Source organism: Mauremys reevesii, linkage group 17 (assembly GCF_016161935.1).
Source record: "Mauremys reevesii isolate NIE-2019 linkage group 17, ASM1616193v1, whole genome shotgun sequence".
In the NCBI taxonomy this organism is placed as follows: Eukaryota; Metazoa; Chordata; order Testudines; family Geoemydidae; genus Mauremys; species Mauremys reevesii.
The window spans coordinates 33,433,699-33,459,463 of NC_052639.1; the positions used below are offsets into that span (position 1 = coordinate 33,433,699).

The 25,765-nt window shown below is 53.7% G+C and overlaps 1 non-coding gene across 1 annotated transcript; it reads left to right on the top strand.

Annotated features, from left to right (window-relative positions):
- Positions 1 to 17,738: 17,738 nt before the first annotated feature.
- On the top strand, positions 17,739 to 17,811 carry TRNAE-UUC. Its single transcript has one exon. It is a non-coding gene; the product is annotated as a tRNA-Glu (tRNA).
- Positions 17,812 to 25,765: the final 7,954 nt, after the last annotated feature.

Sequence of the window (25,765 nt, forward strand, 5' to 3'; positions counted from 1 at the left end):
GTACTCCTCATTCTTTATGCTTAATGATGTACTTCTAATAAAGAATTTAATTCTAATTTTTGCCTAGAGTGACTCTGACTTTCAAATTATATTTAAATATAGGAACTTATGGACTGGTTTAGGAATAAAAATAAATTAACATGTACAGAAATATGAAATAGAAAAACAAATAGGACAATTTCACTGCTCTACATGGGAAAACCCACACAGAGCTTATTTCATCTTGTGAATTTTTCTGCAGACTAAGCTAAGGGGGGGAAAAGAAAGAGTTTCTCTAATTGTTTTAAATCATGGATGAAAAGAACCTAACATGATCACCCTTGATTAACATGCTTATTATATAATATATAAACAGGGAAACCAGGGAGACAACCCTGGGCCACGAAAATAAATAAGGAAGCTTTCACAAGAATCAAAACAAAGCATCATTCAGAATCTGTAAACAACTGAGCCCGCTGATCCTAAAACTCATATTATAGGTAGACATGTACCTCTTTCTCTCTATTTGAAATATTTAGATAACATCCTTAATGTTTTATTATTCTTCATGTCTCCACATTAATCCTTTTTATATTGATAGTTCCCAATGTATCCTCTGCCAAGAAATGGACTTTGTGCAGAGAAAATTCCATTGTCTAGTGCCAAAGATATTGATAATTAACATTTATGTCATGAAACTTGTAATACCAGTTTGCTAAAATAAAGCTAAGCTTTTCATTATTATTTTAGAGTTTAATTTAGTCATCCAAGGTTACTCAGCTTCATGTTTATAAATTATACAGGGCAGGGACTTAACTCCTCTTGATCGACCTGTTTTGGAATTATGACTGTACAAGTAAGGAGGTTCATAACCTTGTTTGAATATCTGATCCGGCCTTGAAAGAAGGTGATTTATGGGATCGACAAACCCTCATCATTTCAAGAATCGGCATCTGAGAACAAGATTTTCCTCTATAACACAAAGAGCGGAGCAAATCAGTTAAGTCTCTACTAGAAGCTACAACTTTGTTTATGTAAGAGTCATACAAGGTTACAAGGTCTGAGAATAGTCTGCCAGTAAGAGTATGGATTTTAGAACAAATAAATAGCTACATACTGCATAAAAATTGGAAGTTTTGAAACTACTTGTCTGATAATTCAGCACTAGCCATGCTACAGCATGTTCTAATTTACCATTTGGTATATGCTTTTGAAAATACTGAAAGTACATGCCAGTGGTCAACTAAATCATAGAAAATTCAAGCCCTATTTTACATGATGGGTGAGACATTGAAAACTGCATGACTTAGAAATGCCAGTCCCATTAAAAGTTAATGAGACTTATGTTCCTAAATCACTTACTCTCTTTGAAAATCTCACCCATTTTCGTTTCCAGGGCTACTGCTGCCAATCACCAATATTTTTAAGATAGTACATTTTTGTAATTATCTGGCATAATAAAAGCACCAAAATTGTTTCCTGGAGAAAACAAATCCAGAAACCCTAAAATACTGCAGCACTTCTGTTTCACTTTCTGTACCAATGATGAGAGGATTCTGTGAAGACAGACTTTTTTTTTACAGGATCTGAAAAATTTCTATAGTAATCAAACATATATGCCCATATTAAGCACCATAGACTGCCAAATTCCAGAGAAACAGAAAACACTCCATACTTGTGCATGGAATCACTTTTATGTGTTATTTCAAATGCCCTTCCTGAAGTTCTTATGGTGATCTGCGGAGGGAGGGGGGAAGAATTCTGAAGATAAAAGTAAATTCCAATGCCATTTCTATGATTGTGGAACCATGGGAAGCCAGGGGCACTGAATTTATCACAGTATTTACATTACTGTTACAAATCCAAATGTTTCACCTATTTTCTAGGAATACTTCACCTTGGTTAAAAAGAACCAAGCAAAATCACGGTGCAACGGTAATACAATTAGGGCATTACCGATGCACCCAAACTTGTAGATTGTGCAAGGAATATCAGGTTGCAACCTGTATAAGTGCAGGTAACTGTGCAAAAAGGGGCTAAAACAGTTTTTCTTTAATAATTGTATTCTCTGCCATGCATTGTCAGGGATTGAAGAAAGCACATGCCCAGCTTTCATTATCTGAAGATAACCTTCCAAATGTAAACCAGTGCAGACCTGTCTTCCTGAGTCTGCAAACTGGCAGTTCCAGAGCTTCTATTCCGCCTCACAATGCTGCCAAGCACTAGCAGCTTTGGTCAGTTTCACTGCTGTTATTCAGAACCCCAGGGGTGACGGTAAAACTGAGAAAAATGGTGCCTCTTTCAGGAAAAGTAAGTTCAAGCAGAATCAGGCACTGGAGCTATTCATAGAGAAGCTCAATCCCCGCTTCCCTCCTCCCATGGAGTAGGAGGAGGGAGGGGATTTCTCCCTTTGGGTCTTGAAAAAACAAGAGTGAAAACAGGGTGCTGGGCTATGGGGGAGATCTGTGTGTGTCAGGGCACTGCGGGTCTGTGTGGGGCATTGTGCAGTTATGGTGTGGGGCTGTAGGGAAGAGCACTGGGAGGGAGGAAGGAAGGGAGGGGAAATCTGTGTGTATTGGGAAACTAGAGAGTGGAGGTTTCTGTGTGGGGTGCTGGGCAGCTATGGTGGGGCTGTGGGCAGGGGTGTGCTGGGCGAGGTGTGTGTGCACAGCACTGTGCATTTGTGGTGGAAGAGTTGTAGGGGGGTGCTGGGCAGGGGAGCTCTGTGGCACAGCATGGGCGCACCCCAATAGGAAAGGGCACGCTGGTAGCACACGGCCAGGCGGACCAGTGTGCCTCTGGCTCCCAACGGGGCTGCGCACCTGTGTCTGTCTGTCTCCCCCCCAGCTCCACCAACGTGGCCTGATAGTTCACGCTTGCGATCTGGTCACCCTCCCCCTCCGTCCATCCTTCACTCCCTTCCCTGCGTCCCCCCCGCCCGGTCCGCGGTCCCGGCCCCGGGCTCCATCCGGCCCGGCCCCTTCCTCCCCTCCGCCCCATCCCTGCATCCCCCCAGCCCTGTCCTCTGTCCCGTCTCCATCCGTCCCTGCCCCCTTCGTCCCCTCCGTCCCGTCCCTGCATCCCCCCAGCCCTGTCCTCCATCCCGTCCCGTCTCCATCCGTCCCTGCCCCCTCCGTCCCGTCCCTGCATCCCCCCAGCCCTGTCCTCTGTCCCGTCCCGTCTCCATCCGTCCCTGCCCCCTTCATCCCCTCCGTCCCGTCCCTGCATCCCCCCAGCCCTGTCCTCTGTCCCGTCCCCTGTCTCCATCCGTCCCTGCCCCCTTCGTCCCCTCCGTCCCATCCCTGCATCCCCCCAGCCCTGTCCTCCGTCCCGTCCCCTGTCTCCCTCCGTCCCAGTCCCCTACGTCCCTCCGTCCTGCACCTGCATCCCCCAGCCCTGTCCTCCGTCCTGTCCGTCTCCATCCGTCCCTGCCCCTCCGTCCCGTCCCTGCATCCCCAGCCTTGTCCTCCGTCCCGTCCCGTCTCCATCCAGCCCTGCCCCCGTCCTCCTCCGTCCCTGCCCCTGCATCCCCAGCCCTGTCCTCTGTCCTGTCCCCGCTCCTTCGTCCCTCCGTCCTGCCCCTGCATCCCCAGCCCTGTCCTCCGTCCGTCCCTGTCTCCATCCGTCCCTGCCCCTCCGTCCCCTCCGCCCCATCCCTGCACCCCCCAGCCCTGTCCTCTGTCCCGTCTCCATCCGTCCCTGTCCCTTCGTCCCCTCCATCCCGTCCCTGCATCCCCCCAGCCCTGTCCTCTGTCCCGTCCCCTGTCTCCGTCCGTCCCCTCCAGTTCATTTGCAGCCCAGCTCAGCCCCGGTCACTCTCGCCAGGTGGGGCCGGGCAGCTCCCCTGCGCTGCGATCCAGCACCGGGCACCGCGGAGCACCGGGCAGGCTGTGCAGGGTGGGGAGGGATACTCGCATTGCTGACACCTGCCTGCCTCAGGGCTTTCTCCCTGCCCGCCGCGAGGATCGCGAGGGAGGGCAGCAGCGTGCCGCTGAGAGCCGTGTCCAATTGGCCGGGTGGCTGCCTGCAGACAGCACGGGGGAGAGAACCAGACAGCCCTGTAACGCCGCCGCTGCTCGGGACCCGGATCCACGCTGCTGTGCCACCGAGACCCATCAAGTGCCACGGGAGCGGGGGACACCCCCCCCACCCCATGGAAGTGTCAGGGGCTGCTCGGGCTGGGAGCCCGGCGGAGAGTCCAGCTGGGGAGAGGCTCAAAGGGGGGGGGGGTAAAAACGTTGCACCAAAAATATGAAAAAGTTGCCAGACAAAACCCTTTAATTACAGCTCGGACGGGCCCTCCGGAGCAGGGGCGGGGCCAGCCGCGTCCCGCCGCCGGGCAGCAGCAGCAGCAGCAGCAGCAGGAGGGGGCGGCGCGAGACGGCTCCCGGGATTCCTGCTCGCGCCGCTGCCGGGGGGAGCCGCTGCTGCTGCGAGCTGGTGCGCGGGGTGGAGGGGGTGTCCTCGCGGGCGGGGCTCGCGCCCAGAGCGCTGGCACTGTCCGTTGGGAACTGTCACGCCGCGCGACCGGGCCGCCCCACTTGTGACGTCACGCCCTCTGCCCCCGCCCAACCAGCGTGGTCACCCGGGCTCCGCCCACTGTCGCCGCGGCAACCACCAAAACAAACGTTCTCGGCACACGTGGGGCAGGGAGGGGGGAAAAATGGGCGGTGACGCAAACAAAGCAGCTGGCTGGCAGCGCGCGGCAATGACGTCACCGAGGAGGAGTCCGCGACGCAGGGGCGGCTCCCGCGCCCCGCTCGCGGGCAGCGACCCAGCGCCTCGCGCACCTGTGCTGGAGGAGGCGGCGGCGGATGCAGGGACGGATGCAGGGACGGGACGGAGGGGACGAAGGGGGCAGGGACGGATGGAGACGGGACGGGACAGAGGACAGGGCTGGGGGGATGCAGGGACGGGACGGAGGGGACGAAGGGGGCAGGGACGGATGGAGACAGGGGACGGGACAGAGGACAGGGCTGGGGGGACGCAGGGAAGGGAGTGAAGGATGGAGGGAGCGGGAGGGTGACCAGATCGCAAGCGTGAACTATCAGGCCACGTTGGTGGAGCTGGGGGGGAGACAGACAGACACAGGTGCGCAGCCCCGTTGGGAGCCAGAGGCACACTGGTCCGCCTGGCCGTGTGCTACCAGCGTGCCCTTTCCTATGTGCCCTAAGGCATTCCTATGTTATTCCATAACATTCCTATGTGCCATAACATTCTTATGTGCTGAATAAGAGCACATAACATTCCTGTGTTCCCCTCCCAACACCAGGAGGGGTGTGTGTGTGCCCTTTCCTATTCTTATGTGCTGATCAGTGCTGTGGTAGCAGAACTGAAACTGAAAAGGTAGCAGGCAGGATTATGCACAAAGTGAAAAGGGATGTAGACCTGCCCTTTGTACCCTGCAGGACCTGTGGTCACAGGCCCTTCCTAATTTGGGGGGAACCAAGGAATATAAAAAGTAATCTCTTGTAAATTGAACCAATGTTGTCTGACTGCTAGAGTTGGAATCTTGATACTAATTTTTCCTAATGATTGTAAGCTGTTTGCAGTCACCTGGCTGGCCTTTGAGGACTGACAAATCACAGCCAGAAGCTCTTTGATTTTTGGGAAGGCCCCAGATCATTTTGCAGCTGGAGTGGGCAGCACCACTCAGGCTACCGTTGATACACTAGGACCATCACAAGTTCTTCTGCTGAGCATCCAGCATGACGTTTGACCACAAAAAGGGGCAGACAAATAGAAGAGGCAATATAGTATGTAGTGGGCTCAGGGATGAGAACAAAGGACTAATCCTAGCGTTGACACTGGCTCCCACTGTGGCCCTGGTCAAATCACATAGGCCAAAATTTCCATACTTGAGTGCCTATAGTTATGTACCTAAATCATTGACTTTAATAGGGTATTAGAGCAGTGGAAGCTACTCCAGCCATTGATCTTTTCCCATTTTGCATACTGAGGAGGGACAGTGCTTCCTTGTGTCCCCTTTCAAGGATTCCCAGCATACAAGAGTTACTCATGTGGGTATTGAACATAAATTTTTCACAATTCAAAAATACATTTTGTTTTCAAACAATCCAAGGACTTAGTTGACACGGAGAATTTTTTTAGAAAAAGGGCAAAATAGCTTGACATTTCAAAAGAAATCACTGTTTAATTTTCTTTATAGTTCAAACATTATTTTAAAGGAGTTGAACTCAGATGTTCCTGAGGTTTAACAATGACTTGTATACATAGCTCCCAGAATGGAACCTGTGCAAACAAAAATAAACAATAATAGTGTCTTTTAAATTCACTGTATTTTTAAAGACACACAGAGGAGAATCAGCCAGGCTGATTCATTGTATTTTCCTGTGCTGATGAAGGAATTAGAGACAATAACAGAGCTTGACAAAACCAGCTAAAGCCACCAAACCAACTGGAGGGTTAAATCTATCAATCAGCAGTAAATATGAAATATAGGGGTGGGATCAGGCGATGCCCTGGGAGAAGCCCAGAGAACTCCTCTTCCCCAAATGTCAGAAGAGGGAAGGTGCTGGGATTTTTATCCGAATGCCCTCCTGAGTCCTCTTTAGAGATTCAGGTTCTTTAACATTATAGCTGTCCCAAGTTTGCATAGTGCAATGCTTGAATTTACATGAAGAGAAAGTAGAGAGTAAGTAGTAAAGTTCTTCCAATTTTAAACTAGATGTATATTAAATTAAATCTGTGCTAATTAATCAGATGCATAAAGAGTATTTAAGACAACAGCTCAGCCCCTCTCACCCACCCTCTCCATCACCATTGTCAACTTTCTCTGGATGTGTTTTTATGGATAAACTGAACTGATCTGACTGGCTGAATCAAACAATAAGTTGTTCTAAACGAATCACGATGCTTCAGGTCAATAACTGTTTGGGAAACATCTGTTACTTTACTGCTTCAACATTCAGCTGAGAAAATTATTAGATATATATTCTGATAATTTGAACAGAAACAAAGTCATCGTAACAGAACATTGAGAGAGGATCAAAGCCTTAGGTTTTGAAAATAAATATCACACGTCAACATTTTTTCCATAAATGCTTCGGCAGCGGAGACCATTATCCTAAGATAACATTCTCCAGCAGAGAGATGATCTCTTAATTAGAGCAATATGTAAACTACTTTAGGATGCTTGATATAAATCCTGCAAACTGATTCATTGATACTTTTACTAAGATGAATTTTGATATCATGGGATGAAATCCTGGCCCCACTGCCACACCCCTCCCTTGCTGGGCTAATGTCCTGCCCCTGGCCAGGCACTCTGGAGGTTTGAGCTACTCCCTGTGGATCACCCCACTCAAGGAGCATTCGTTCTAGGAAGCAAGCCGGCTAGACAGGAAAACATCAGACGCTGCTGCTCCCAATGCTACACTCAGTTTTTCAGAAATTAGTCGACTTTATGGCCAGAAGAGACCATTAGAGCATCTAATCTGACCCCCTGCATATCACAGGCCTCCTGTATGCAGGCCCGCCCAGAGGGGGGGGCAAATGGGGCAATTTGCCCCAGGCCCAGCAGGGGCCCCCACGAGAGTTTTTCGGGGCCCCTGGAGCAGGGTCCTTCACTCGCTCCGGGGGCCCCGGAAAACTCTCATGGGACCCGGGCCCCCAGAGCTTCTTCGCTCCCGGTCTTTGCCTGCCAGGGGTCCTTCCTCTCTGGGACAGAAGGACACCCCCCCCACCACCACCGAATTACCGCCGAAGCGGAACCTGCCGCCGGAGTGCAGCCGGGTCTTCGGCGGGGGGGGTCCTTCTGTTCCGGGACCCGCCACTGAAGTGCCCCAAAGGCCCGTGGTGGGGGCTGCACTTCGGGGGCGGGTCCCGCTTCGGCGGTAATTCGGCGGTGGGGGGCCCCCGCTGTGGGTCTTTGGGGCACTTTGGCAGCGGGTCCCGGAACGGAAGGACTCTCCGCCGCTAACTTACCGCCAAAGCGGGGGCCCCCCGCCACCGAAGACCCTGGACCCCCGGAATCCTCTGGGCGGCCCTCGATTTAACAGGGGTTTGTTTCAACTTATTGCCCCGATTAAAATCTATGGCTAAAAGGCAGCCACTGTTGTTAGTACTTGTACCTGTGTTTGGTGCCACCTCCTTTCCCTTTGGCCTTGTAGTTGACCAAGGGCAAAGCTGAACATCTCCTCAGACACCAGGGAGTGTTTATGTCCATTCCTGCGAGCTACACCGGGGTTTGATGTTGCTGCTTTCAATCCTCTGGCTCTGCCGGGATAAGGAACAATTCAGGCTGTCACTGAACTGAAGGAGGAAGATCAGTTTTTGACAGGGAGAGGGACGCCTCCTCTTAAAGGTGTTTGGCTGGCTGGCAGTCCTGATCCCCAGATCTCGCCCGTGGGGCTCCAGCAGTTTGGGGACCGGATCTCTCCCTTGGCCCCACCTGCTGCCTCCAGGCGCTCCTCCCCAGGGGCCCCAGCAGTGCAGCACAGCTGAGCAGCATCTGCCTGCTCGCTCCAGTGGCTGTCGGCCCCTCCTCATGGCAGGGCAGGGTGGGGCTGGGCCTCCATGCGCTGCCCCACCCCGAGCCCCTGCAGCCAATGGGACACTGCGGGGTGATGCCCGGGGCAGCAGAACGTTGAGGCCCCCAGCCCACCCCACCTTGGAGACCCAGGTAAGCGCCACCCCTGACTCCTCCCAGAGCCTGCACCGCCCCCCCCTCCCCACATACCCCCTCCTCCCTGCAAACTCCCTCCCAGAGCCTGCAGCCCGGTCCACACACACCTGCCCCCAACTCCCTCCCACAGCCAGCACCCTCTCCCTCCACACACACCCTCCTGCCCACCCTAATCTCCCTCCCAGAGCCTGCACCCCCACCCTCCTCCTCCTGTTCCTCCTACCCCTGCCCCAGCCCAGAGCCTCCACCCAGCACCCAAACGCCCAGAGCCGCACAAGGAATTTTTGTGCCCGAGGCAAGGGCCAGCTCCAGGCTCTTTGGCTGCGGGTCCTTGATCCCTGTCGGAGGGAAGGACCTGCCACTGAATTGCCACCGCCGCTTCATTCATCCTTCGGTGGCAATTCAGCAGTGGGTCCCTGAGTCCTCTCGGAGAGAAGGACCCACTGACGAACTGCCGCCGAAGAAGTGGCAGTGAAGCGCCTCTGATCGTGGTAGAGCTGCGCCTCCACTTTCTGCATCCGAGGGAAGTGCCTCACTCGACTCTCACATGTTACGGTTCTGCAAACTCCATCCCAGAGCCTGCACCCCAGAACCCCACCCCCACCCAAACTCCCTTCCAGAGACCAGCCTCTCACCCCTTCTGCACCCAAACTCCCCAGAGGCTGCACCCTCCGGCAGCCCAATCCCCAGCACCAGCCGAGGGCCTGCACCCTAGACCTCCTCCCCTCCCCCATACTCACTCACTGTGCCTTAGGCAGGTGGGGGGTGGAGTTTTGGGGGGCTGGTTCTGGGCGGTATGAGTGACATTATTGGCCCACTGGGAGGATTGGAGGACTGGCCCTGGCCCTAAGGTAAATTGAGGTTGAGACCCTGCTTTAAGGGATTGGAGCAATGCTGGAGAGACTGACGGGCAGGGAGCTGGGGAGCTGTGTGTGCTCCAAGGAGAGTTGTTGTGCTCTGGTGACACAGAGCGGGGGTGGGGAGTTTGTAAGCTGTGGTGTTTGTATAGAGATAAAGTTTACTAACCCCCAGGTTAAAAACTGTTCCTGCTCTGGGCTATACAGGATGTTCTCTGTTGAGAGTATAGCTCAGTGGGTGAATGTTTCCCTGTAGGGTAATGGGTTCCTAGTTCCACTCCAAATGAGTCCCTTAAAGAAACTTTTTCAAATGAAAATCGATTTCCACACCCATCTCCAGTATGTTCAGGAGTTCGCTGAAGTTGAGGGGGGCTTGAAATGAATTTAAACACTATTTTCCTATGCAAATGAATAAAGACCTAGCAGAGCTGCCCAGCAGCTGAAATCAGTTCCAGTCCTCAGCGTCTCTAAGAGGGACACTCGGTAGCTGAGGCATGTGGGACACCTCTGGGATGATGACAGGAGAAAAAATGCTGGATTCAATGAAAGCTGAGACCATAGGAGGAGAAGGTGAATGGCAACACCACACATAGTCATAACACTCAGACACGGGGCTTCACTGTCACTACCCCTGTGTTTTCCATCATTTATATCCAGGGGTGAAAGTAACTTACAGGACTTACCGGTACTGCCGGAGTCCCGAGGGGGCGTGGCCTCATCCAGAAGGGGCGTGGCCTCATCTGGAAGGGGCGTGGCCTCTCAAGATTTAAAGGCCCTGGAGTACCAGCTGTGGCTGGGAGACCAAGGGCCTTTACATGAACCAGGGCCTCCCAGCTGCAGAGGTAGCCCTTTAAATTCTGGCCCCAGCCCAGCCACCAGAGCCGCGGCCGGGATTCAAAGGGCTCTGGGCTGACCGCAGCCGCAGCAGCCCAGAGCCCTTTAAATCTGGCCCCAGCCTGGCCGGAGCCGCGGGTGGGGTTTAAAGGGCTCTGGGCTGCCAGCTGTGGCGGGGAGCCTAGAGCCCTTTCAATCCCCACAGCAAAAGCCGGTGCGTATTGGCTCTTGCCGCTATGCCGTACCAGCTTGTACCAGCTTACTTTCACCTCTGTTTCTATCCTAAGGAACACACCCTCCCCCTCCCCCACGCACTGTCACACACAACCTTCTCCCCTTGAGCCCCATCCAACCCTCCCCCACACACGCCACGGGACACAGCCTCTCGGTGACTCACCCCGATGGGGGCTTGTCTCTGCATCTCCCCAACAGGGGAGCAGGGAGCCGAAAGGGCCACAGGAGACTAGTGGAGCTAGGCAGGGATAGAAAAGACTTCCCCTCCCTTTCCTTCCCCTCCCTGAGTCCCGTTAATCTCACCCATCAGATGCTCCAGCACCAGGTGGGCTCAAAGCACCAACCTTCCCCTGAGCAACGGAAGGGGGAACCAGCTCTTTCACATGGAAGGAGGCTCCCCATCTCTGCTGCTGCCATTCTGCAGCCTTTCATATGGATTTGTATTAGCTAATGCAACCTCCCCACTCCTCTAATCCAGCCATGAAACATGGAGACAAGCTCCTGAAAGCAGGGCCCAGTGGTGCAATGGGTTAGTGCCCAGTACTTACAGAGCAGTGCTGAGTGGAGTGATGCTGAGGTTGTGAGTTCAAACCTCACCTGCAGCCCTAGTTTCCTTTAAGCAAATGGCTTCTGCCAATCAGTTTGCTCTGCAGAAAATACAATTCCTGCTCAGAAGACACTGAGGTCCCCTTGCTTTACAGAGAGCAGGGCAGATTCCACAGATCTACCAGGCTCTGCCCTCCACCAGCTGCCTGTGTCAGGAGGGGTCAGGCAGAACCCAGAGCACTGCCCCTGGCTCCCCAAACCACCTGTGTGCTCACCCTCTGCGCTGTGAGACTCAAACCCTGCCTGGCTTGCTGTATGCTGGTGTGGTTTTCATCTGTCACGTTGATGTGCATGTGGGTCCTGTGTGATTTTGGTGGATGTCTTGCATAGTTCTGTGTGCATGGATGTGTGTATGATTTTTGCATTAATATTGTTTTTTGCTTTGTATTCTTTTGATATGTGGGTTTTGTGTTTCCTGTTGTGGGCTTTTGCTGTATTTTTGGTGTGGATTTGTTCTTTCTATATTTTGTGAGGTTTTCCTTTTTGTGTATATGGCTCTGTGTGCTGTGTGGGTTTGGTTTTTGTTATGTCTGTGTGGGCCTGTGCAGTGTGTGATTTTCTCATTCTCTGTGTGCGTGTTTGTCTCTCTGTTTGTATCTTCATGTGTAAATTCACTGGAACTTTTCAAAATCTGCACAGCTTTGCCAATTTTCACCAGGAATTTTTCTCCATTAACAAATTCTCACTTGTTCCCTACCCGTTGGTTGTTCCCTACCCGTTGGTGATCATTGCCCCAGGGGCCTGTCAGTCTCAGGGTCCTGATTTCCCATTGGCCCTTCCCCCTTCTATTGGGACTGGGAACTAGCCAACCAAACCCCACTAAGTTTTAGTAAAGGGCCAACAGTCCCTTACACAAGCCAGCCCTGTGAGAGTCTCCAATGTCCCGAGAGAACAGTACAAGCTGGTCCCATGGTGTAAAGGGCAGCACTCAGAACTCTGAATCCTGCAATCTGAGTTCAAATCTCAGTGGGACCTTGTGTTAGCTGGTGGTAAAGATCTGGTGCTCAAAGTGCTTTCCTGTCTCCAGCTATACAAAAGTGGGTCATTTCCCTCCTGCTGGTTAACTCCTTTTCCCCACCAGAGCCAGGTCTTTGGTGGGGGTTTAGAAGTGGCTCTAGTGGTTGGGATTCTCACTGCTTCACCTGATGCCCACAAGTCTGGTGCTTGTAGCCACACTTTTCCTCTTGCTCACATGGCACTTGAAGAAAGCAGTGCCAGGGCCAGGCTTGATAGGCAGGAGGGAGGCAGAGTCCCAGGCTGGAGCCCAGCACACCTCTCCTCCTCTGGGCACCTGGAGCAGAGGCGGCTGGTGCTGACAGCTCCGAGGGAAGGCTTATAAGCCACAGAGCGACTGAGGGCGGGGCTAGACGAGGGCAGGACCATGCCTATGTGTGGCCAGCAGACAGGCAACAAGACTCCCGGCCAGCCTGCTCCCTGCCATGCCAAACCCCCACTGAAGGCCACCCGCAGACCACCATGCGGGGTGGCTGCTGATGCTCTGTGTCCAACATCAGTAGACGGTAGGAAAGCAGGGCCAGCCCCCCTGGTGGGGCCTCTTACCGTTCCCATACTCCATGCTCACTTTTGCAGTGGGGCAGGAGATGTTATCCCAAGAGGCTTTTCTCCAGCTGGTGAGAAGCAGAGAAACATCCAGGCTCCCAAGGCGCTATGTAGCAACCCCCCTCAAGCACAGGGACAGAGGGAAACTGCTCCACACGCTAGCCCGGGCAGCCGTCCATTTCCTTTGGGAATTCAGGAATAGCAAAGGCTAGACTGGAAGCACCTGGGGCTCATGCCCCAGCCTTTGTGACATCCAACCCCCAACTCCTTCCCGGGGCTCTAGCTGAAGGCAGAGCATTGGCCTGAGCGGCCAAGAAGAGGTTCCAGATTTGAAAGGAGCAGGACTTTCAGCATGAAGGTAAAACTGCATCAACACAACCACAAAGGGACTTGACCCCTCAAGTTCTTGATTCAAAGTCAGGCACCTTATCCGTTAAGCCATGCGGGCGCCTACTTCATGCACTTCTTTGGAAAAGGTGGACACTGTGGGTACGTCTACACTACGGGACTATTCTGAATTTGCATAAACCGGTTTTGTAAAACAGATTTTATAAAATCGAGTGCGCGCGGCCACACTAAACACATTAAATCGGTGGTGTGCGTCCATGGTCCGAGGCTAGCGTCGATTTCTGGAGTGTTGCACTGTGGGTAGCTATCCCGTAGCTATCCCATAGTTCCCACAGCCTCCCCCGCCCCTTGGCATTTCCGGGTTGAGATCCCAGTGCCTGATGGGGCAAAAATCATTTTCGCGGGTGGTTCTGGGTACAGCCTCACCCCTCCCTCCCTCCCTGACAGCGGCAGACAACCGTTTCGCGCCTTTTTTGCTTGGTGAACCGTGCAGACGCCATAGCACAGCAAGCATGGACCCTGCTCAGCTCCATACCGCAATCGTGGATGTTTTAAACACCTCGCGCACTCTCGTGCAGTATATGCTGAACCAGGACCTTCGAACCGAGGCGAGTAAGAGGCTGATACGGCAGCGCGGCGATGACAGTGATGAGGACGTGGACACAGAATTATCTCATACCGGGGTCCCCGGCGCTTTGGAGATCCTGATGGTAATGGGTCAGATACTATCCATTTAACGCCGATTTTGGGCCGGAAACAAGCACTGACTGGTGGGACCGCATTGTGTTGCAGGTGTGGGACGATTCCCAGTGGCTGCGAAACTTTCGCATGCGTAAGGGCACTTTCATGGAACTTTGTGACTTGCTTGCCCCTGCCCTGAAACGCCATAATACCAAGATGAGAGCAGCCCTCACAGTAGAGAAGCGAGTGGCGATAGCCCTGTGGAAGCTTGCAACGCCAGACAGCTACCGGTCAGTCGGGAATCAATTTGGAGTTGGAAAATCTACTGTGGGGGCTGCTGTGATGCAAGTAGCCAAAGCAATCACTAAGCTGCTGCTACGAAAGGTTGTGACTCTGGGAAACGTGCAGGCCATAGTGGATGGCTTTGCTGCAATGGGATTCCCTAACTGTGGGGGGGCGATAGATGGAACCCATATCCCTATCTTGGCACCGCAGCACCAGGGCACCCAGTACGTAAACCGGAATGGGTACTTTTCAATGGTGCTGCAAGCACTGGTGGATCACAAGGGACGTTTCACAAACATCCACGTGGGATGGCCAGGGAGGGTTCATGACGCTCGCGTATTCAGAAGCACTACTCTGTTTAAACGGCTGCAGCAAGGGACTTACTTCCCAGACCAGAAAATAACAGTTGGGGATGTTGAAATGCCTGTCGTTATCCTGGGGGACCCAGCCTACCCCTTGATGCCATGGCTCATGAAGCCATACACAGGCAGCCTGGACAGTGGTCAGGATCTGTTCAATTACAGGCTGAGCAAGTGCAGAATGGTGGTGGAATGTGCATTTGGCCGTTTAAAGGCGCGCTGGGCGCACATTACTGACTCGCTCAGACCTCAGCCAAACCAATGTCCCCTATGTTATTGCTTCTTGCTGTATTCTCCACAATCTCTGTGAGAGTAAGTGGGAGACCTTTATGGCGGGGTGGGAGGCTGAGGCAAATCACCTGGCCGCTGATTACGCGCAGCCAGACACCAGGGAGATTAGAAGAGCACACCAGGAAGCGGTGCACATCAGAGAAGCTTTGAAAACGAGCTTCATCAATGGCCAGGGTACAGTGTGACTGCTGTGTGTGTTGATGAACACCCAACCCCCTTGATTGACTCAGTCCCTGTAAGCAACTCCCCCTCCCCCTTCGAGTACAGCTTACTTATGCAAATAAAGTCACTCTCATTTAAAAAGCATGAATTCTTTATTGATTCATTATAAAAAGAGGGAGAGAAGTAAGGGTGTGCTTTGGGAGGAGGAAAGGAGGGATGGAGAAGGCCATTAAAAAAAAATTCAGAGTAACGGCATCCTTCTGGTTGGGCTGTCCACGGGGGTGGAGTGGGCGGGTGCACGGAGCCTCCCCCCACGCGTTCTTACACGTCTGGGTGAGGAGGCTAAGGAACATGGTGAGGGGGGAGGGTGGTTATACAGGGGCTGCAGCGGCACTCTGTGATCCTGCTGCCATTCCTGAAGCTCCACAAGACGCCGGAGCATGTCAGTTTGATCATGCAGCAGCCCCAGAGTTGCATCCCGCCACCGCTGATCTTCCTGCCGCCACCGCTGATTTTCCTGGCGGTCTTCCTGCCGCCACCTCTCATCTCGGTTGTCCCTCCTGTCCTCACGTTCATCCCTCCTGTCCTCACGTTCACTGGCCTCTTTCCTGTAATTTGAAACCACGTCCTTCCACTCATTCAGATGAGCTCTTTCATTGCGTGTAACTTCCATAATATCCGAGAACATCTCATCTCGCGTCTTCTTTTTCCTCCGCCTTATCTGTGCTAGCCTTTGGGATGGAGGAGGGACGCTTGAAAAATTTGCAGCTGCATGAGGGAGATAAATATTTAGAAAGATACATTTTACAGAACAATGGTTATACTGTTTCACAGTGAACATCACTATTCACCTAGCACATGTGATTTCCCTACAAGGTCACATTTTTCATCTTAATAGTGACCGCTTGCAGCTCTGGGTTTACAGATCTCACAGACACATCAGGTCCAGGCATCAGAATTCAGCTTGCATGCGGCCATGGTAAGCCACTGTCTCAGTGATTTACCCCTCCCCCCCAACGCATGGCTAATACCACGCTAGCTCCCTGCTAATCAACAACCTTCCCCCTCCCCCCCACCCACCGGTGACCAAACAGAAAAGATCATTGGCATTTCACTCCTCCCCTCCCCCCGCTTCGCTACGTGCAGGAAAGTGTTTTTTTTAAGCTGCTGCATTCCACGAAACCAGTAGAAAAATGGCCACCCCCCTTACTTAAATTCCTGATTTTTAACCAGGTTATCCTGAACGATATCACTTTGCTGAGGATAACAGAACAAGATAAAGAGCGGATGCTTCTTGAATGCCAGCAGTCCCCGGGACCATACGCTGCGATGCTTTGCCACGCAATGATACCTGATTACTTGCTACATGCATGGCATGGTAAAGTGTCCTACCATGGTGGGCGGAACAAGGATGCCTTGCCCAGAAACCTTCTGCAAAGGCTTCTGGAGTACCTACAGGAGCGCTTCATCGAGATGTCCCTGGAGGATTTCCTCTCAATCCCCGGACATGTTAACAAACTTTTCTAAGTAACTATACTGTCTGCGAATGCATCCCAAGTCCTCTGGGCAAATCAATCATTAAAAAAGGCTTGCTTAAAAAACACTGTTTGCTATTTGCAAAGGTACACTCACCAGAGCTCCCTTCCAGGGCGTCATTCTCTGGAATAGTTGATTGTGAGGGCTGGGAGCAGGGTAATTCCGTCAGGGTGATAAAAAGCTCCTGGCTGCTGGGGTTCACGGAGTGCTGTGTGCTCTCTGCGAGGTCTTCCTCTTCTTCTTCCTCTTCATCTTCCCCATCTGCATAATCCTCAAACATGGCAGAGATTACAACCCCCACCTCGGAATCCACGGTCAGGGGTGGGGTACTTGGCGCAGCCCCTAAAATTGCATGCAGCTCATCATAGAAGCGGCATGTTTTTCGACCTGCCCGGACCTTCCGTTTGCTTCTTTGGTTTTCTGGTAGGCTTGTCTGAGCTCCTTAACTTTCACTCTGCACTGCACGGAGTCCCTGCTGTGGCCTTTAGCCGTCATAGCCTTAGAAATTCTTTCAAATACTTTTTCATTTCGTCTTTTGGAACGCAGTTCTGTTAGCACTGAATCCTCTCCCCATATAGCGATCAGATCCAGTACCTCCCGAGCGGTCCATGCTGGGGCTCTTTTTCGATTCTCAGGAGACTGCATTGTTAACTGTGCTGATGAGCTGTGCGTGGTCACCTGTGATGATGAGCTCTCCACGCTGTCGAAGCAGGAAATGAATTTCAAAAGTTCGCGGGGCTTTTCCTGTCTACCTGGCCAGTGCATCCGAGTTGAGAATGCTGTCCAGAGCGGTCAGTGGTGCACTGTGGGATAGCTCCCGGAGGCCAATACCGTCGATTGCGGCCACACTAACCCTATTCCGATATGTTAATACCGATATTAGTGCTACTCCTCTCGTCGGGCAGGAGTACAGAAACCGATTTAAAGAGCCATTAAAATCGATATAAGGTGCCTCCTAGTGTGGACGGTTGTGGCGTTAAATCAGTTTTACGCTCGTAAAACCGATTTAAACGCCTAGTGTAGACCAGGCCTGTGTTTCTTGGGTCACCTATTGAGGGGGGGCGAGACTCTCTGGCACAAGAAGTCGAGTTCCCAGTGAGATGTGAGACTTAATTATACGGGGCCAGGTGCAGGGCTTTGACAGGGAGGCTCAGGCATGGGGGATTGGGGTGCAGCGGACGGACCGGCTGTCTAGCTGTGGAGATTTAGTCGCACTGAGGCACAGGAGGGAGGAGGAGGAGGAATCCTGCTGACAGGCAGTGGCTGTGCAGAAAGAGGAGGAGTTCTGGGGACTTTCTTTTGCCTCTCTTTTGCCTGCCTGCTCACTCCTGTGGTGAACGGTGAAGATGCTCTTAACAAGCCCAGGTCGCTCAGTTGGTAGAGCATCAGGCTTTCAATCTGAGGGGCCAGGGTTCAAGCCCCTGTCTGCGTGCTCAGCTTTTAAGTTGCCTTGTGTTCCAGGAGCCAAATTCTGTTCACAGCCACATGCGGATTCCCAGAAGCTGTGGCCATTTCCTGGAAAGGCTCCTTTCCTTAGCGATCAGGAGAGAGGTCACATCCACAGGAGCAGGTGTAGAAAGCACAGTCTCTGGCTGCCAGGAAGCGGTGTGCCAACATAGTGTTCTCTACAATGGCGTTTAGATCGGGATAATTTACGTGGCTCAGCACCCCCAGTTCCAGCACCTCTGCCCAGGCAGCTCCCCCAGCCTGACACACACACACAGCCCCTGCATCCTCCTCAGCCCAGAGGAGCCCCAGCTGAGTGGGGAATCAGAACCCCTGAAATTACCCTGGGACCAGCATGATCTGCCTCCGCCCTGCCCTGCTCTGCATGTATTCGGGTGAGTCGGTTACCCTGTCCTGCCATGTGTCTCTTCTCCTCCCCAGTTCCTTCCAAACCACCCCATTTCCCCTGCACCCCGGGCTGGGTCTCTGCCAACCCCCCTCCTGCCCCCAATATCTCCCTGCCCCTACAGGTCTATAGGGCTGGATCCCTCCCTCCCCCCTTCTCCCCTCAGTTCCTGCCTCTGGGGGTCTATGGAGATGGGTCTCTCCCCCGCCATCCCCTCTCCTGCCCCCCCATATCCCGCTGCCCCTATGGGTCTATGGGGCTGGGTCTCTCCCCTCATCCCCTTCCCCAATATCTCCCTGCCCCAGGCTGTGACGTGCTATGACGTGTGCTGGGGCTGTGCTGTGTGCTGGGGCCAGGGCCGGCTCCAGGGTTTTTGCCGCCCCAAGCGGCAGGAAAAAAAAAATCTGTGATCACAATCGGCGGCAGCTCCACTGCACCACTTTCTTCTTCAGCAGCAATTCAGTGGCAGGTCCTTCCCTCCAAGAGGGACCGAGGGACCCGCTGCCGAATTGCTGCCAAAGACCCCGACATGCCGCCCCTTCCCCTGGGCTGCCCCAAGCACCTGCTTGCTGAGCTGGTGCCTGGAGCCGGCCCTGGCTGGGGCTGTGACGTGCTGGGACCTGCTCACTCCCCGAGGGCAACTCACTCACTTGAAACCAGCAGGACAGAAGGTGTCACGTGTCCATGGGCGGGGCTATGCAGATGAGCAGTGTCTGGCGGCAGTAGGGAGAGCAGCGAGATGAACCGAAGGAGCCCGGCGGAGAAAATTCTCTGCGTGTGGACAGAATCCCACCAGTTTTCTCTGTGTTGGGGGGGGGGGGCAGATTTCTTGATATCACAGCCCCTGGGGGAGGGGTTTGAATCATAAGTCCAAAGTGGGAGAACAACTCCCCCCACTTGTGCTCAGTCTCCACTAGGGGGCTGGGCTGGGATCACGAGGGAGGGAAGCACAGGGAAAAACAGTTTCCCCTATGGAACCCAGGAGTCCTGGATCCCAGTTCACTCCACCCCCAGAGCCAGGGATAGAACCCAGGGGTCCTGGTGCCGTGCCCAGCCCCCTCCCTGCTCTGACCACTCAACCCCACTCCCCTCCCAGGGTGGTGCAGGGGTCACTGGGTCTGTGTCTCAGCTCAGCTAAGGGCCTTGACTGATTTTCCCAAAGTGCTTCCTTCTGAATCCATCCGACGAAGTGGGGATTCACCCACGAAAGCTCATGCTCCAACACGGCTGTTATTCTATGAGGAGCCACAGGACTCTTTGCTGCTTTTACAGATCCGGCACATCTGCCCCCCCTGCCCAGTCACTGCCCACCCCCGTGTGGGGGCACCAGCACTGTGCCGGGTCGTGATGGGAAATTGTCCAAGCTGGCCCAGGAGAGACGTGTGTGTCCCTGCTGCCCCTGCTGGTGGGGCTGAGCCCTACTCTGTGTGTGTGTGCATCTGTGACACTGTTTGTATCAGTGTGTTGCTGGGCTAACCACTAGGAAATGGCTTTGCAGGATTTTGTATTCTGCAGCAAGTCACACACACACACACACATACACACACTCTGACGCACAAAGAGACTCACACAATCGCAAGAACACTCAGACACCACACACCCAGAGGGACATGCTAGCCCAACCCCCAAAGAGAGCAACAATCACCGCCCCCAGCCACACTCACAATCACCCCCACACACCATAATATTCACAATCGTGCTCAGAGATACAACTGCACGCAGTTCACTCCCACAGCTCCCAATACAAGGACCTCCTGCCCCACACAGCATGTGCCAAGGCCTGCGGAACTCACTGCCACTGGATGGCTACCAATGAGAATGATCCCCTCATGCAGGATCATGTGCTTGGACCCCTTGTTCCCTCTTGGGGTGCACTGTGCAGCGTGGCTGGGGATTGTGCAATGGCCCAGCACCAGGCAACGCAGAACGGACACCACACGCCCTGCCCTGCCTCAACTGAGCTACTCTCCTGGTGCATTGGAGACCAGTACCCCACACCGTGGCACTCCTGCCCCACAGGGGGAGAGCTGCAGCCCCCGCCACATTCCGCAGAGGGGAGAAGGGTCAGGCCAGCCAGCCCTTGTAAGATGGGGAAATCTCCACTGGGGTCGACGGTATGGGGCTGCGACATACAGAGAAATAGTTGTCGTGCCGGCAGAGGGCGGCAGAGCGCATACACACACACACAATTGCAAACATACACAGACACATGCATGAATCCTGACACACACACACACAATTGCAAATATACACAAACACCCGCACAAATCTAGCCAACACCAACACAAGCCTGAGAGCCAGGGGAGCAGAGCAGGCTGGGGCCGGGTAACTCCACTTCCCGCAGGAGGTGGCCAGCCACCCCGCCCCCGCGGAGGCCTGGGACCAGCCCCCTCTGCTTGCCCCCACGGAGGCCTGGGGCTCCAGCCTGCTCTGCTCCCCTGGCTCTCAAGCTTGAGGGGAGGGGGGAACCGCCCACAGCACTCGCCGGCGGCGTGGCTGGGAGCCAGGAAGTGGACCAGGCTGGGGCTGGTCCTCCACTTACCATGCAGGAGTGCAGGGAGGGGCGGGGCCGGGGCCACGGGGAAGAGCCGGGCAGCCCCCATGCAGCACCTCCCCACCCCAGCGCACCTCCACTCCTCCTTCTCCCCTGAGCTCGCCGGCACCGCTCCACTTCTCCCGCCTCCCAGGCTTGCGGTGCCAATCAGCTGTTTAGTGCCGCAAGCCTGGAAGGGGAGGAGAATTAGAGCGGGGGCGGCGTGCTCAGGGCAGAAGACGGAGCAGAGGTGAGCTGGGATAGGGAGTGGTTCCCCTGCATGCCCCCCCCATTGCTTGCTGCAGGCAGCCCTCCCCCCAAACCTCCCAGCCCCCTGCCCCAGCTCACCTCCACTCCACTGCCTCCCCTGAGTGCGATTTTTGGTGCCCCCAACCACTTGGCACCCTGGACGGCCGACTAGTTCACCTAGTGGTTGCACCGGCCCTGGCCACTGCCTATCATCAGGATTCCTCCTCGGTGAGACTAAATCTCCCCACCTAGACAGCCGGTCCATCCGCTGCACCCCAGCCCCATGCCCGAGCCTCCTGCCAAAGCCCTGCACCTGGCTCCAGACAATTAAGTCTCACGTGTCGCTGGGAACTCCACTTCTTGTGCCCAGAGAGTCTCGGCCCCCCTCAGTAGCTGACCTGAGAAACACAGTGTCTGCAAAAGCAGCAAAGAGTCCTGTGGCACCTTATAGACTAACAGACGTACTGGAGCATGAGCTTTCGTGGGGGAATCCCCACTTCGTCAGACGCATCAGTGTCTGCCTTTTCCAAAGAAGTACCTAGAGGGACTTTTACCATGTGGCCTAATGGATAAGGCGTCTGACTTTAGATTAGACAATTGAGGGTTTGAGTCCCTTCGTGGTTGTGCTTGTCCGGTTTTACCTTTGTGCTGAAAGTCCTGCTCCCTTCAGGGCCTGAACCTCTTGGCTGCTCAGGCCAATGCTCTGGCTTCAGCTAGAGCCCCGGGAAGGAGTTGGGGGGTGGGCGTCACAAAGGCTGGGGCATGAGCCCCAGGTGCTTCCAGTCTCGCCTTTGCCATTCCTGACTTGCCAAAGAAAATGGGCGGCTGCCGGGCTAGGAGTGTAGAGCAGTTTCCCTCTTCCAAATGTGCATCTGTCCCTGTGCTTGAGGGGTTGCTACATAGCGCCTTGGGAGCCTGGGTGTTTCTCTGCTTCTCGCCAGCTGGGAAAAGCCTCTTGGGGTAAAATCTCCTGCCCCATGGCAAAAGCGAGCACCTTGAGTGGGAGCAGTAGAGGCCCCACCAGGGGCTGGCCCTGCTTTCCTACCGTCTTCGATAATGGCCACAGAGCATCAGCAGCCGCCCGTATGCTTGTCTGCGGGTGGCCTTCAGTGGGTGTTTGGCATGGCAGGAGCAGCCTGGCTGGGTGCTTTTGTGCCTGTCTGAAGGCCACACCTAGGCATGGTCCTGCCCTCCTCTAGCCCTGACCTCAATTGTTCTGTGGCTTTTAAGCCTTCCCTTGGAGCCATCAGCACCAGCCGCCTCTGCTCTAGGTGCCCAGAGGAGGAGAGGTGCTGGGCTCTGTGACGAAGTGGGGGATTTTCTTAGGGTTTGCTGTGTTTCCCAGTGGTTTGCATGCACAGGGAGTGGGACTCAGTGTTCCCAGGTGTTACTGGTTTAACGAGGTGAGGGGAAAGGGAGTTTGTTGCTACAGAAGACCGGAGAGGGACTTGGGACCCCGGCTGATGGCCTGGAGGATGGAGACCCCAGCGACTGGTGACCTGGTGACCCGGAGACCCAGCTCAGGAGTCACAGGCGGTTCTGGCCAGTGGGAGGACAATGGGCTGCGGGGAGAGGACCCCGTGACCAACCTGTTCCAGCCAGAGGAGGGCGGAGAGGAGAGGAGGCCCAGGCAACCCTGTTTACCTGGAGAAAAGACAATGGACAGCGGTGGGGCTTGGGGCCGGAGATATCGGAGGCCTAGCTGGGAAGCGGGGGGCTTGGGGCTGGCGAGGGGAAGCAGGCAGAGCCCACCTGGCTGCAGGGGGACTGGGATGTGCTGTTATTGTGAGAGGCCAGGCCTGAGGCCCTGAGAGTTTCCTGTGCTGTGTTCAACTCTCAATAAACCCTCCTGTGTTACGCTGGCTGAGAGTTGCTCTGGGCTAGAGAACAGGGGGCATCAACCCCTTCGGGGGTGAGGAGGCCCAGGGGGTCCAGAGCGCGTGGACTCCCTGAGGGGCCCATGGCGAGAGACAGACGTGCTAAGGCTCAGAGAGGGGCAGCTCCAGGAGGTGGAGGGGCCTGACCCCAAGAGAGAGTGGACCCCCGAGAAGAGCTGTCGCACTGAAAGGGGCACCCCATGGACCGCACGGGGCCAGAGTGGGCACGATCTGTGAGTCCGTGACAGGCAGTGACATCACAAAGGCCTTTTGCAGGACCTCAGACTATTGGCCAAAGGTGGTGGGGAGGTGGTGACCTCACAGAGAGATGCTGACATCAGCCAGGCAGGACAGGGGCGAGGGGCCAGGGAAACCTCAGAGACCCTGTGGCTTTGCTTCAGCAAGTCTCCTTCTCCAGGTCTCTCTTTGAGGACTGGGGGAGTATTGGGGTTAACGTACCTGAGCGCCAGGAGGAACCTCTTTCGAGTTTTCTCCTTCCCTTTTAGTGATTTTACTAGAAAACAGCCGACCCTGTTTAGACGGTAAGAGCCTCCTCGAGGGAAGGGGTGTCCTGGGGGTGTCACAGTTCAGATGCCGGTGCTCCCCCATTCAAGGAAGTTCCCACCACCCTGATCTGTGTTCGCAGGGTGGGAGAGAGCAGCATCCACAGCAGTGATTTGCTCCTGGCTGCTGGAGCAGAGCAGCAGGCTCAGCTGTCAGAACTTCCTGGAGCTATGAAAGGGGAGAGGCCCATGGCTCTGTAGCAGGACTGCAGGGCAGGCGAGTTCACAGAGGGTATTGTGGGATACTGGCAGAGGCCAGTTATGGTGATATAATGAACAGCAGTGTCTACACTGACACTCTGTCACTTTAAGTTTGCTGCAAAAAGCTCTACTCTTCTCATTGAAGTGGTTTTATTTTGCCACCAAAACTCTAAGTGACAGAGACACAACACTCAAATCCCGCCTGGTGCGGGGAGCCAGGTTTGCTCTTCAAATTCTGTCGTTCGTACATTTCCAAGTCTGGGAATGTCCCACAACAGCATTGAATGGGAAGCTGCCTGCAGAACAGTTACAGTGGACAGAGCTCCTGTGGAGGAGGGGTGGGAATTAGTAACATTTTGAGGATCGTTTGGGAAATGAGCCTTTGCTGACAAGGTTTGTCTCTGTTCATATTTCACCTTCAGGTGTTATGTTGAGGGATCTTTAATATATTTTTGTGAGGTTAACAACTATCTCCTCAACTTTATTTACTCAACTTAAAAATTGATGTCACTTGATTTTTGCATCTCCCTGTGAAAATACAACTGACACGTGTGGCTTTCTACAGGGGGTCATGATGTTAAAGTTGGGGAAATCAGGTCTTTGTACTTCTGTGGAGGGGGGGTTGCTTTTTTACAGCTGAATCACTGCCAGGCACACCGGGCTGTTTGCTGCACCCACTGTCCTTGCCGGGGCCCCTGCTGAACCCTGGGTGGCTGCACTGCCGTGCTGGAGTGACTCTGCAGGGGGAGAAGCTGCTGTGGGGCAATGTAGAGCAGGTGCAGGAAGGAGACGGGGTCACTATTCACATTCTGGACTGCACAATTTTCCAAATTTGGGAATAGATTCATAGACTTAAGGTCAGAAGGGACCATTACGATCATCTAGTCTGACCTCCTGCACAATGCAGGCCACAGAATCTCACCCACCCACTCCTGTAACAAACCCCTAACCTACGTCTGAGTTATTGAAGTCCTCAAATCGTGGCTTAAAGACCTCAAGGTGCAGGGAATCCTCCAGCAAGTGACCCGAGCCCCATGCTGCAGAGGAAGGCGAATGTCCGAGAACAATTCTAGGGGAAGGTGAACGCAGAGCAATGACACTGGAGGTGCCCAGACCTCCAATGGGGGCAGCGTGGAAATTAATAATGGGAAGATCATTTGCGAAATTAGTCGTCACTGACAAGCTTTGTCTCTGTTCCTATTTCACGCAATGGTGTTAGTTAGAGGCATCAGGACAGGTTTTTACTATATTAATTAAACACTTAATTTTATTTACCCAAGCCAAAAACTTAGTGTCACTTATTTTTTCTCTGTCCTAGCAAGAATGAATTGAATTTCGTGACTTTCTGGAAAGTGCAGCGAGATGAAATGTGGGGAATTCAGTCTGTGTGTTTGTGAGCTGATGTTTTCCTCTCACAGGTCAGTGCCTGCATTGAAATACCAAGAGGGATCTAAGGGCTGGTGTACGCTGGGCACTGAACTGACAGAGCGACGTCTCTCAGGGTGTGAATCCCCCCTCCCCCCAAACCCATAGAGTTAAGGTGACCTAAGCCCTGGTTAGATAGTGGTAAAGAAAAGGAAGAATTGTTCTGTCAATGCAGCTATTACAGGGATGGGAAAACCCCTCCAGTCACTGTCTACTCCAAAGTGCTATAGCAGTGCCACAGCAGCATTTTAAGTGTAGACAGAGTGAAGCTAGATCTGGCTCCAATTTGCACTGTGGATGCTCAGGCACCAAGACTACAATAATGACAACAACAGCACAGTGCTTGCGTAGTTGGCAGGATTTAAACCTGCATGAGGTGACCCCAAGGGATTTCTAGTCCATCGCCTTAACCACTCGGCCACACCTACTTGATGTACAGCTGTTCCACTGCATGATGATTCAGTTCTCACTGAATTGTCACTTCAAATTGTTTGCTCAGACCAGCTTCCCCAGCACACTCACGGCTGCGCATCAGTGTAAGTGTGTCCTGGGCTGAACAGTGAGAATTCCTGCCCATTTCCCTTCTGGCTGGAGCAGGCTGAGAGTGTGTTTGTGTTAATGGCATTGCTGTAGATTGTTGTTCATTCCCCACTCTGACAATACAGGGAATAAGGGAATCTCTCTGA